The 10,000-nt window shown below is 48.7% G+C and overlaps 1 pseudogene across 1 annotated transcript in view; it reads right to left on the bottom strand.

Annotated features, from left to right (window-relative positions):
- Positions 1-9,997, bottom strand: part of LOC311372616 (FH1/FH2 domain-containing protein 3-like) — a 14,835-nt pseudogene extending 4,838 nt beyond the window's left edge. Inside the window, exons 1-8 of the transcript in view lie at positions 9,932-9,997; positions 9,522-9,665; positions 8,742-8,971; positions 8,471-8,497; positions 6,410-6,553; positions 5,523-6,152; positions 4,099-4,233; positions 3,078-3,128 (exon numbers count right to left, since the gene is read on the bottom strand). The product of the transcript in view is annotated as an FH1/FH2 domain-containing protein 3-like (transcript). The remainder of the gene's footprint in view (positions 1-3,077; positions 3,129-4,098; positions 4,234-5,522; positions 6,153-6,409; positions 6,554-8,470; positions 8,498-8,741; positions 8,972-9,521; positions 9,666-9,931) is intronic.
- Positions 9,998-10,000: the final 3 nt, after the last annotated feature.

The raw sequence follows: 10,000 nt of genomic DNA, 5'->3' as shown, positions 1-10,000 counted from the left end.
GTGAGTGAAGGGGAAACAAATCCGGTAAAATCCTCTCTGGTCCTCTCGCTCCCTCAAGAGGAAACACACGCTCATATGAGCCCATGGCTTTACTGCAGGGCTGGAGCCATGCGACGAGAAAGAGGGACGGAGAGAGAGAGGAAGACGCAGATGGAGAGCGAGAGGAGGCTGTGGAGGATGACAAAGGACCAGAGAAGAAAGGAGACAGAGGAGAGGAATGCTCGAGACGGCAGTGAAGCAACATCGAGCTTGGCCGCCGTGAGGCCAAACATGAGATGCAAATCAAAGTAAACCTGTTCAAGATGTGGCTCCATTCTCTTCTTCCTCCTCCTCCTCCTCCTCCTCCTCTTGTCTCTGTCACCCTCCCTCTCTCTCGCTCTCTTCCTTCCGCAATGTTTTTTCTCCTTGTTCTCTTCTCCTTCTTGCTGTTTCCCAAACCTCACTGGCAAAGCTTCCTGCCAGAACTGGCACAACACACCTACGCTCTCACTACTCTCTCACTACTCTCTGACTACTCTCTCCCTCCCACCCTCTCTTCCTCTCTCTCTCTCTCTCTCTGGTAGCTCCCTCCCTCTCCTAGCATCTAATGAATTTGTGCAGCTACTGTTTTGAATTAATTTATTGAAAAAAAAAAAACGGTGTGCGAGTGTGTGTGAAAGATAAACACAGAGACAGAGAGAGACACAGAGTGTGTGTGTGTGTGTGTGTGTGTGTGTGTGTGTGTGTGTGTGTGTGTGTCTAATATGAATGCATGGCAGTTGCTATGAGAGCTAAAAAAACAACAACTAGGAACAGATAATAACATAGATCTGTAGTATATTCTGCATCAGTGGACAATTGAGGGTTTATAATGACACTTCATTTCTCACATGCACATGAACTGAACCGGCGGATTTCACACATCCTTACTCAATGTCACTGAATTAGTCTATAGATGCGTGAAGCACACAGCGTCTGAGGGCTCTTGCCTCAAAGCATTCCCTTGTTGTTCCTTGCTATTTGATTGCTTCCTGCATTTTTATTCAAATACATATTCTCATCTCTGCCCCTACATCGTGTCATGGCATCCCATCCTCAAAGCGGTATGTTACATAAGTTTGGCGGGCGGTCATGTACAGGGCGTCCTGTTCCCCTACTCAACCCCATAGATGTACAGAGGGAGGAAGTCAAGGAAACGCTTTTACTGTCACTTCCACACCGACAGGGAATCACAAACAAACTAAATATACACCAGGGACTGCAGTGTATGAACACTTCCGCTATAGGTGAACATGTCTGTTTTGCCTCCGTCCATCTACCCTCCCTCTCATTACCCTGTTCTCCCAGCTTGTCCCACTGTTATGGTCTATAAAACTATGGTTTGAAATAAAACATTACATTTTCCAGTGCTGAGCCTGTGGCCTAGACTCTTATACAGGGATTACTGAGGATTAAGTGGGATTAAATGAAATTCATGCATTTTCCACAAACTAAACTTTTCCAAACCAAATAGATCATTTGTTCAGTTGTTCATCCCGCTGTGCATTTTGAACATGGTGTTCCCGGGCACCTTCGCGGGTAAGAGCATGGCAGTGGGGGAAGGGGTTCGCACTGTGGCCACCCATGCTAAGAATTCACTAATGGCATTGTAAAACCCTTTGGTCAGCACATGGAATGGTTTTAATGATACAGCCTTGATTCTTGGGTATGACATAGCAATAACTATATGGTCGACTGTGATCAGGCACTGGCCTGTCCCCAAAACCAAAATGGCTGCTGTGGGGGGCCAGAGCATTCAGTGCCATGACCAAAATCTGTAATTCTCTCCCCAAAAATCTCAGATTCCACCAGTCTTGCCGTCTTCAAAGCCTGTTTCAAAAATCCTACTTTGACTGAACACAAACAATACTTAGTCCTCAGCCCTCCGTTCCACTGTCCTGTCTGTGTATATGTGTGTATGCTTGTATATGATGCTTGTGTATGCATTCAGGTTCTGCTATATACTGTGTTTGTAAAGCACCGTTGAGTCTTTGAAAGATGCAATATAAAATAAAGCTATTGTAATTTGTATCATTATTATCAAAAGTGTGAATAAGTGGTGAGTGGGTGCTGACTTCCTTCCCTATCATGCTCTCTTCACAGTGTTTTGCGAAGATTGCAGGAGGTGTACGAGCCACAATGGTTGGTAAACAAACAGTACAAGGCTGGCTAGGCCACCACAACAGAAGATCATGGCGACACAGAGGAATAGACAGTGAACAACACAACTGATTCAATAAAAGGGGGAGTGGAACATTGTGGAAACCGAATATGTCCATGATTAGTGGATAAGCTTGAGTCGCTAAATCCTAACCTCAGACACCCGCTGGAGTGAATCCCCCCGTTCCTGTGATTCCCCTCTGCACACAGACTAAAATTGATCACAGCTTTTTGTGTACGAACATTGCTTTCCAAGGGAATCTCTGTATGTGTGATTGTGTATCCGTGTGTGTGTGTGTGTGTGTGTGTGTGTGTGTGTGTGAGTATGTGTGCCTGCCTGCCTGCATGCATGTCCATGAGTGAGTGAGAGCGTGCACACCATGTATCAGTGTGTGTGTGAGTGTGTGCTTGCATGCATCTATGCATGCTTAAGTGGGTGTGTGCGCATGCCATGTGTCAATGTGTGTGATGTGTGTGTGTGTGTGTGTGTGTGTGTGTGTGTGTGTGTGTGTGTGTATGTGTGTGTGTGTGTGTGTGTGTGTGTGTGTGTGTGTAAATAGCCTGACAAATCTCGCCGGATGATTTTCTCACAGCTTCTCTGCCAACACAATCAGGCCATTGGCAGCGGGAGCCACTTAAAATACAGTTTGTTGTGAAAGAGCCGAAACAGACAGACAGACAAAGCAAAGACATTCTCCACACTTTCCAAGGCCCTCTGGCAGCACAGAAATAGGCAATTTTTTAACCTGAAAACAATTACGCCATTATCGAACTTCCCCCGACCACAGGCCAAAGTATATCCCCCAGGAGATTAACTCTCTCTATGTGTGTGTGTGTCTGTTTCTGTTGTGTGTGTGTGTGTGTGTGTGTGTGTGTGTTTTGAGAATGCACACACTCACCTCTCCTCCCGTGCATGGCGAGCCTCCTCCATTTTATCCACATAGTCCCGACTGTGAGGGACACACAGGTTGGGTTTGAGTTGAAGATTCACACAAATGCACAACATGTCATGTGAATGAAGGAGTCATCCTGACACATTCAGTAACAGGGACATTTCGTACTGACATGAAATTAAAATGAACTTTTTCGGCGATGTAATGCTCATTTACAGCTTTATCTAATTACCAAACCATGCTTCATCATTTACCACAGAACAAAAGCCAGAATGACGTGAACATAACACAAGTTAAAACCAGCTGATCCTTTTTCAACGACTCCATCCAACCAATAACCCATCTTCCTATCATTCCCCCTCAAGTCTACAACATGCTAACACACAGCAGGTTAGCTTGTTTTGTCGAGACAATGGAATTAAATGGATCAACTCCCATTTCCACCTATATTGGCTTTCCAGTAGTAGTAGAGAATAAACCACGATGAGGTGTGCCATTATTGAAAAAAAATGTAGTTTGTTGCTGGTAAGCAAGCATTTCCACACCCGTCAAACATTATTTAACCGCAGTTAAAAATGATGAGATATTACATAACTATCTGTAACTTTTTTTATTGACAACAGCTGAAACATACTATTTATTTACTTATTACTTCGGCTGTGCCTATTGTTTTTGTTGTTGTTAACACAATCCTCAACACAATATGAAGAGATAACAGTTTTGGAATAATGTCAAAGACCTCCATAGACCTCTCCTGTAATGCGCTGCAGATATATATACCTCAGAAAGCAGCTAGCCCAGCTAGCGCCGGCACGCAGGGTCTCGTAATACCCCTATGTACCTCTAACAGCGTTTTTCATCACTAAAGCGTCCGGTCTGCCCACAAGAAGATAAAGAAGTACTGCTGCCCAGAGGGCGTACTCTAACCTCCTGTCAATCATGTGGAGGGTCCCACCCCCCCCCCCCCCCCGGTCAGCCCAAACCGTACGTGTTACACCTTGAAGAGGACACAAAGAGGACCACAGACCTGTGCTTGTTCCTCTCCTCCCTCTCGATCCTCAGCAGCCGCTCCTCTCTCTCCACACGGCGGCGCTCTCGCTCGGCCGCCAGCGACTCCTGGTGCTGCCTGTAGGAGGACGACAGCAGACCCCCCAGAGCGGGCCTGGAGGGGGGGGGGATGGAGAGAGAAAGAGGGGGGGAGAGCGAAAGAGAGAGACAGAGAGACAGAGAGAGAAAGAGAAAGAGAGAGAGAGAGAGAGAGAGAGAGAGAGGGATGTAGATAGAGAGCCATAGACAGACAGACAGAGACAGAGGTAGATGAAAGGTGGGGTGAAACAGAAAGAGAGCCAGAGACAGAGAGACAAAGATTACTCTTAGTGTCGTGTTTAATGAGATGGGAGTCAATGCGCTGGGGCCCTGTGTCGATGGCTAACCTGCTGTTGGTGCATGTTGACGACCCGCTGACTGAGTAGTTTGGGGGATTTCTGACGGGGGGGAAAGCAAGAGAGAGAGATTGAGGGAAGAGAGGGATGGGGGTTAAAAGGTGGCGTAAGCAGAGGGAGTTTTGTTGCAAAAACGTTAGGCGGCAGGAGACCTCTGATGGAAGACCCCTGGACTGGTGTTTAGCATTTCTCCTACAAGGGGGATTCTGGGAAATGCCTTTTGAAAGATCACCTCGCTGAACCAGTTATGGCACGTCGTGAGTCTGACGCTGTTTGTTTAATTCAGCAGGGTTCAATTGGGTTCATGTTCCTGATCGAGGCAATGCTGGATAACACAAATGGCCCCACACACAGAATAATGTGAATGTGAGCCTTAACACTGCACGCAATGAAAACAATCTTACTCAGATGACGTCCCAGCATTCTGATGATCAGTAAATTGTGTTCTTAAAACACAGCACTGAGAAACCATAGAAAAACCTGTATAACCCATTGTCAGAGGATGGCTGATTGCTAGTTTAAGTCAAAAATCAGCAACGAAAAAGACAAAGAAAGGTTCTCTAACAAAGTGAAATGCAAAGTGGAAGACGCGAAGGTTATTAGGGTGGAGGGTGAAAAGGTTTCTGTGGGAAGAAAAGGGAAAAAGCACAAAGGGATCGTGTGGAAGGAAGGTGACAGTGATAAAGTGATAAAGTGACAGTACCAAGACATAAAGAAGTGCAGGAAATGAGGACTACAAAAGGAAGTAGGAAGTGCAGTGACGATGGCGGAGGCATCGTAAGATTCAGAAGAAGATGCTGTGCGGACGTAGACGTGAAAGGAGAAACTGAGCCCAAAGGTGAGGGGAAGAGAGTGCTGATTTGGTGCCCGAAAGTCAGGTGGGTGGTAGTAGGAGGTAGGGGGGTCAACAGAGAGGGAGTAGAACAAAGAGAGCACAGAAGATCATTCATCCACTTTTCCGTTGGTTGAAGTCCAACGGAGCCACCCTTCTGGCCCCCGTTGCTCTGACCTGGGAGACGTGGGCGCAGGGGCCTCCTCCTCCGGGGCCCCGCTCTGAGCCCTGGCGTTGTGGACCGGTGCGGGCCCCGGCCCTGAGATCGGGGTGGCGGCGGGTGGGGGCGAGGGCTGGGGGACCTGCGAGTCCTGGTCCAGGTCGTAGGAGAAGAGGTGGAAGGGCGAGTGGGGGAGGTAGGGCAGCCGGTCGGGTGAGGGGTGCGAGGTGCTCCGCGACGGGGGACTGGCCTCCTTGGAGGCCGGGACGGTCACCACCGTCCGCCTGCGGGCCAGCAGCGAGGCCAGGAGCGAGGGCGGGGCCGCCGGGACGCAGGGCTCGGGGGTCACGACGGGGGCCTGATGGCCGCCGGAGACTGGAGGGTGAGACTGGACCACGCACGACGGCGGCGGCGGCGGTGGAAGCAGGGGAGACGGTGCTTGGAGGAGTGGAGGAGGAGGTGCTGGCGGTGGCGGCGGCTGTGGGGATAAGGAGGCAGGTTGCCGACTCCTCCTCTCTTTCTCCCCCTCCTCCTGCTGCTGTTCCTTGTCCTTGTGTCTGTCCTGCCTCCAGGAGGACACGGTGATGGATTGCAGGGTGGTTCTGATGACGGGGGTGGTGCGGGTTCGGGCCAGGCTAGGGGAGGAGCTAGAGAGGTGGATGGAGACACAGGGGGATGGGTGGATGAAAGGTGGATGAAGGTTAACTATCGGATGGGTTGAGATGACGCTTATGATGACCATAACACATCCATCCATTAATAACAGACAACAGATGGAGCGCCAAAAAAAAAAGGATGTTTACACGTACACAAGAAGGACAGTGAAAAGAGGATCCCAGCGTAACCCGTTTCGTTCACAGCAACCACCATTGATTGTCACCCAAAGTAAGTTGTCCAGCTATACCTGGAGCCAGTCACACTAGAGACCCTATCAGCACCCGCTTCCTCCTCTGCTTCATCCTCATCACCACCGTCAGACTCTGACTCCGTCACCGGCATCTCCTCGTCTTGCTTGGGCTTTTCCTCTTCCTCCTCAAATACCTCATCTCTGCGTGTGTGTGTGGTGGGAGGGTGGGGAAATGTTGATGCAGAACAAAGGACAGGCGAACAAAGGTGAATTGTTGGGAGGATAAAGGGCAAGAGATTCATGTCAGGATCAGGCAATGCGTATCACAAGAAATTTGATGGGTGATTGACGGACACTATGCTGACCTTAGAGTAGATGAGGCCTGAAAACGACTCACTACCACGTGATATGTGATCACAGTCCCATGACGTAGCAATCTAAATGCAATCTTCTACCATGTTTGACTGTTTCAAGAATATTAAACGTCTTACATATTAGTAGGGGTATTTATTCCAGGCGTATGTGTTGTTTAATGACCAAGAACCTATGTGCCATTCATTTATCGATTTACTTTCACAAATTGTTTTATGATCTAGATTCAGAATTTCAAGCTACTGTATATCTGTGTGAAGCTAACTATTCATCTAGTGTATATCTAGGTTCTGACATGTTTTCCTGATTCTTAGGATACATTGTTCCCTTTATTGGAAAGTCTCATCCGCTTTTAACGTCGCTATCTCTAGGAACAGTGGGCCACCTATAGCCTGGGGCCCGAAGAAAAACTCCAGGACTAATGCCAGTGCCTTGATCAAAGTGTGTGCATCTACACATGTCTAGGGACAAATAGGATTTAGTGAGATATGAAATTGATTTTTTTTCACTCATCTGATGGAAGGTCAGCAATAGACAAACAATAATAATCATAGACATGAGGACACAAAGAGAAGAAGACATGCCAAGATGATATGAAAAATTAATTGTATCTACTATCTAGCGACAGTTAAAAAATGCATGCAACAATATACACCTAAATAAAAGTAACAAACAAGGCAAACAGACAAACAGAAAGACAGATGAAAAACAAATAACAGAAAACAATTATGAATGAGCTTTTAGAACAAAGTCTACGGGTCAAGCTTCTAGTGTAGGATGTGGTCGGTTTATTAGCAAGCATCACGCAGAAACAAAACAGGAGAGATGGGGTGGGATGGAATCGGAGGTAGGGGTGGAGAAGGCTGATCTGACACCAGCACACAGTTCTGCCAGTCCTCATACATGGCCATGACCAGGTGCCCTGAGCAGATTGGGAATCAGCTCTCTGCATCCAGACGTTCTCTCTCTAGTGAAACCAGATGAATCGTAACTTGCTTCTAGGGCCCTAGCACGCTGCCAGGTGGTGTTACATAACACAAGGGCAGTGGCGTGTGTCTGTGTGTGGGATAGGTGGGTGGTATATTATGGCTTTGTCTCACACACACACAGTGGTCAAGTGTTTGTTGTGTTTGTTTGTGTGTGTTTGTGTGCGTCTGCCTTTGTGTGTGTGTGTGTGTGTGGCTCATGTGCTTTGTGTAAAGAGCGGGTAAATACGGAACAGGATGTATTTACCGGACGAAACCTGAACCTGTCGCCATCGTTTAGGAGCGCATTCAAACCCTTCTCCAGACACATCTCCTCCTCCGGACCAACACACACACACAAACACACACACACACACACACACACATACACACCCACACACAATCTAAGCCAGAGTTTACCTGTGATTTATCCGAGTTTACCCGAGGGTTAACAAAGCTTACCTCTGCTCTCCATACAACAACCCCCAAAGGTAAGGTTCCATCCAAGCTGCCCCAAACAAGTTAGTTTGATGCTACGCACACTAGGTCGTTAGTGTCACAAAAAGGAATTCAATTAAACTTGTGTGCCTGCTTAGTGTATTGAGGACGTCACAGCTGGGTTGGTAAGAGGGGGGGGCAGTGTTCGTTGAAGCAATATATTTAAGGGGAAGCACGCTTGAAATGTTGTGTTACAAACAGTGGACAGGATGAACTGCCATCGTAGTCAGGGACCAGGCAGCAGACCACAAAGGGGTTTTCTCTGTGTGACCTTTGAACTTACATGGCGGGGAGGCCACCTGACAGAGCCCTGAGAGCAGAGGAGTTCAGGGTAAAAGGTCAGACAGACACAATGTCACGCCTGCTGCTCCTCAAGTTCTTCTTTGAGAAGTGCACCGTGAAAAAGGAATAAGAACAGCCATTTGCATCCCAACGCAGGATCCTCAACACAACAACCAAAACAACCAAAACAACCACTCACACCCTCATTCGTCTCCCTGCACACTTCCTGCGTCGACCCCCCCGACCACTTCCCCGTCTCTCCTGCCTCTCACCTCTCACTCGCGTCCCTCGTTCCACCGAAGGGACGGCCGCCCGCTCGATGCGGGGAGGCGGGGCTAAGGGGAGAGGCGTGGCCTGACCTCCCCAGCGAGGCCCTGCGGCTCCGCCTCCTCTCCAGGCCACACTTCTTGTCCCCGCCCTCGATGCTGGTCCGCCGCCGGTCCTTGCGTCCCGTCGGTGGGGGCTGGCTGTCGTCATCTCCGTCCTCGTGACGCAGCGTCGCCTGAGGAGGTGGAAAGGGGATGACACGCTGAAGAGATGAACGCCAAGTGTGTGTGTTTATGTGTGTGTGTGTCTGCGTGTGTCTGCGTGTAAATACATGCAGATGTGTTTGTGTGATTGTGTGTGTCTGTGTGTGAATTCATGTAGGAGTGTGTGTGTGTGTGTGTTTTGCTGAAGGCTTCTTATTGTGCTTATGTGTGTTTGTGTGTGTGTATATGTGTGTGTGTGTGCGTGCGTGTGCGTGTCTGTGTGTGCAGCATGTGTGTGGTGTGTTTGTCCATTTGTGTGTGTGTGTGTGTGTGTGTGTGTGTGTGTGTGTGTGTGTGTGTGTGTGTGTGTGTGTGTGTGTATGTGTGTGCATGATTGAGAGTGTGGTATGGGTACGTCTGTGCATGTGCATGTGATTGTGTATGTGGCGCAAGTGTACTTATTCACCATGCATATGTGTTTCTGTGTCTAGCAGTATATCAGAGTGCAGAGTGCAGAGTGCGTGTGTGTGTGCGTGTGTGTGTGTGTGTGCGTGTGTGTCAGTATCAGCGGTGCCCCCAGACCTCGTAGATGTTGAGCTGCTCCACCAGGTCCAGGTCGGTGCCCCTCCGCCCCAGGTGCCTATGGGACACCGTGTCCATGCCCTGCTCCTCCAGTGCATCCACCATGTCGTAGAACGAGTCCTGGTCGGGCAGAGCTGCCAGCGTCTGGGACAGGGGAGAGAGAGAGAGAGAGAGAGAGAGAGAGAGAGAGAGAGAGAGAGAGAGAGAGAGAGAGAGAGAGAGAGAGAGAGAGAGAGAGAGAGAGAGAGAGAGAGAGAGAGAGAGAGAGAGAGAGAGAGAGAGATGATGGTATTAGTTAAAGCCTGTCAACACATATGAGTCTCCAATGGAAATCAATGGGATCTACTCAGCTATGTTTGCATATGCAAGGCTCATGGTAGGTTTACAGTCTACTGAACAGCAGGTGGTACCTTGTTGATGAGGGTCATGGCGTAGACCAGCAACTCCGTGTCCACGCCGTCCTTCTCATCCAGGATCTC

Source organism: Micromesistius poutassou, assembly GCF_964030765.1.
Source record: "Micromesistius poutassou genome assembly, contig: SCAFFOLD_5485, whole genome shotgun sequence".
Taxonomy (NCBI): Eukaryota; Metazoa; Chordata; class Actinopteri; order Gadiformes; family Gadidae; genus Micromesistius; species Micromesistius poutassou.
This window is presented reverse-complemented; position numbering and strand designations above follow the sequence as displayed.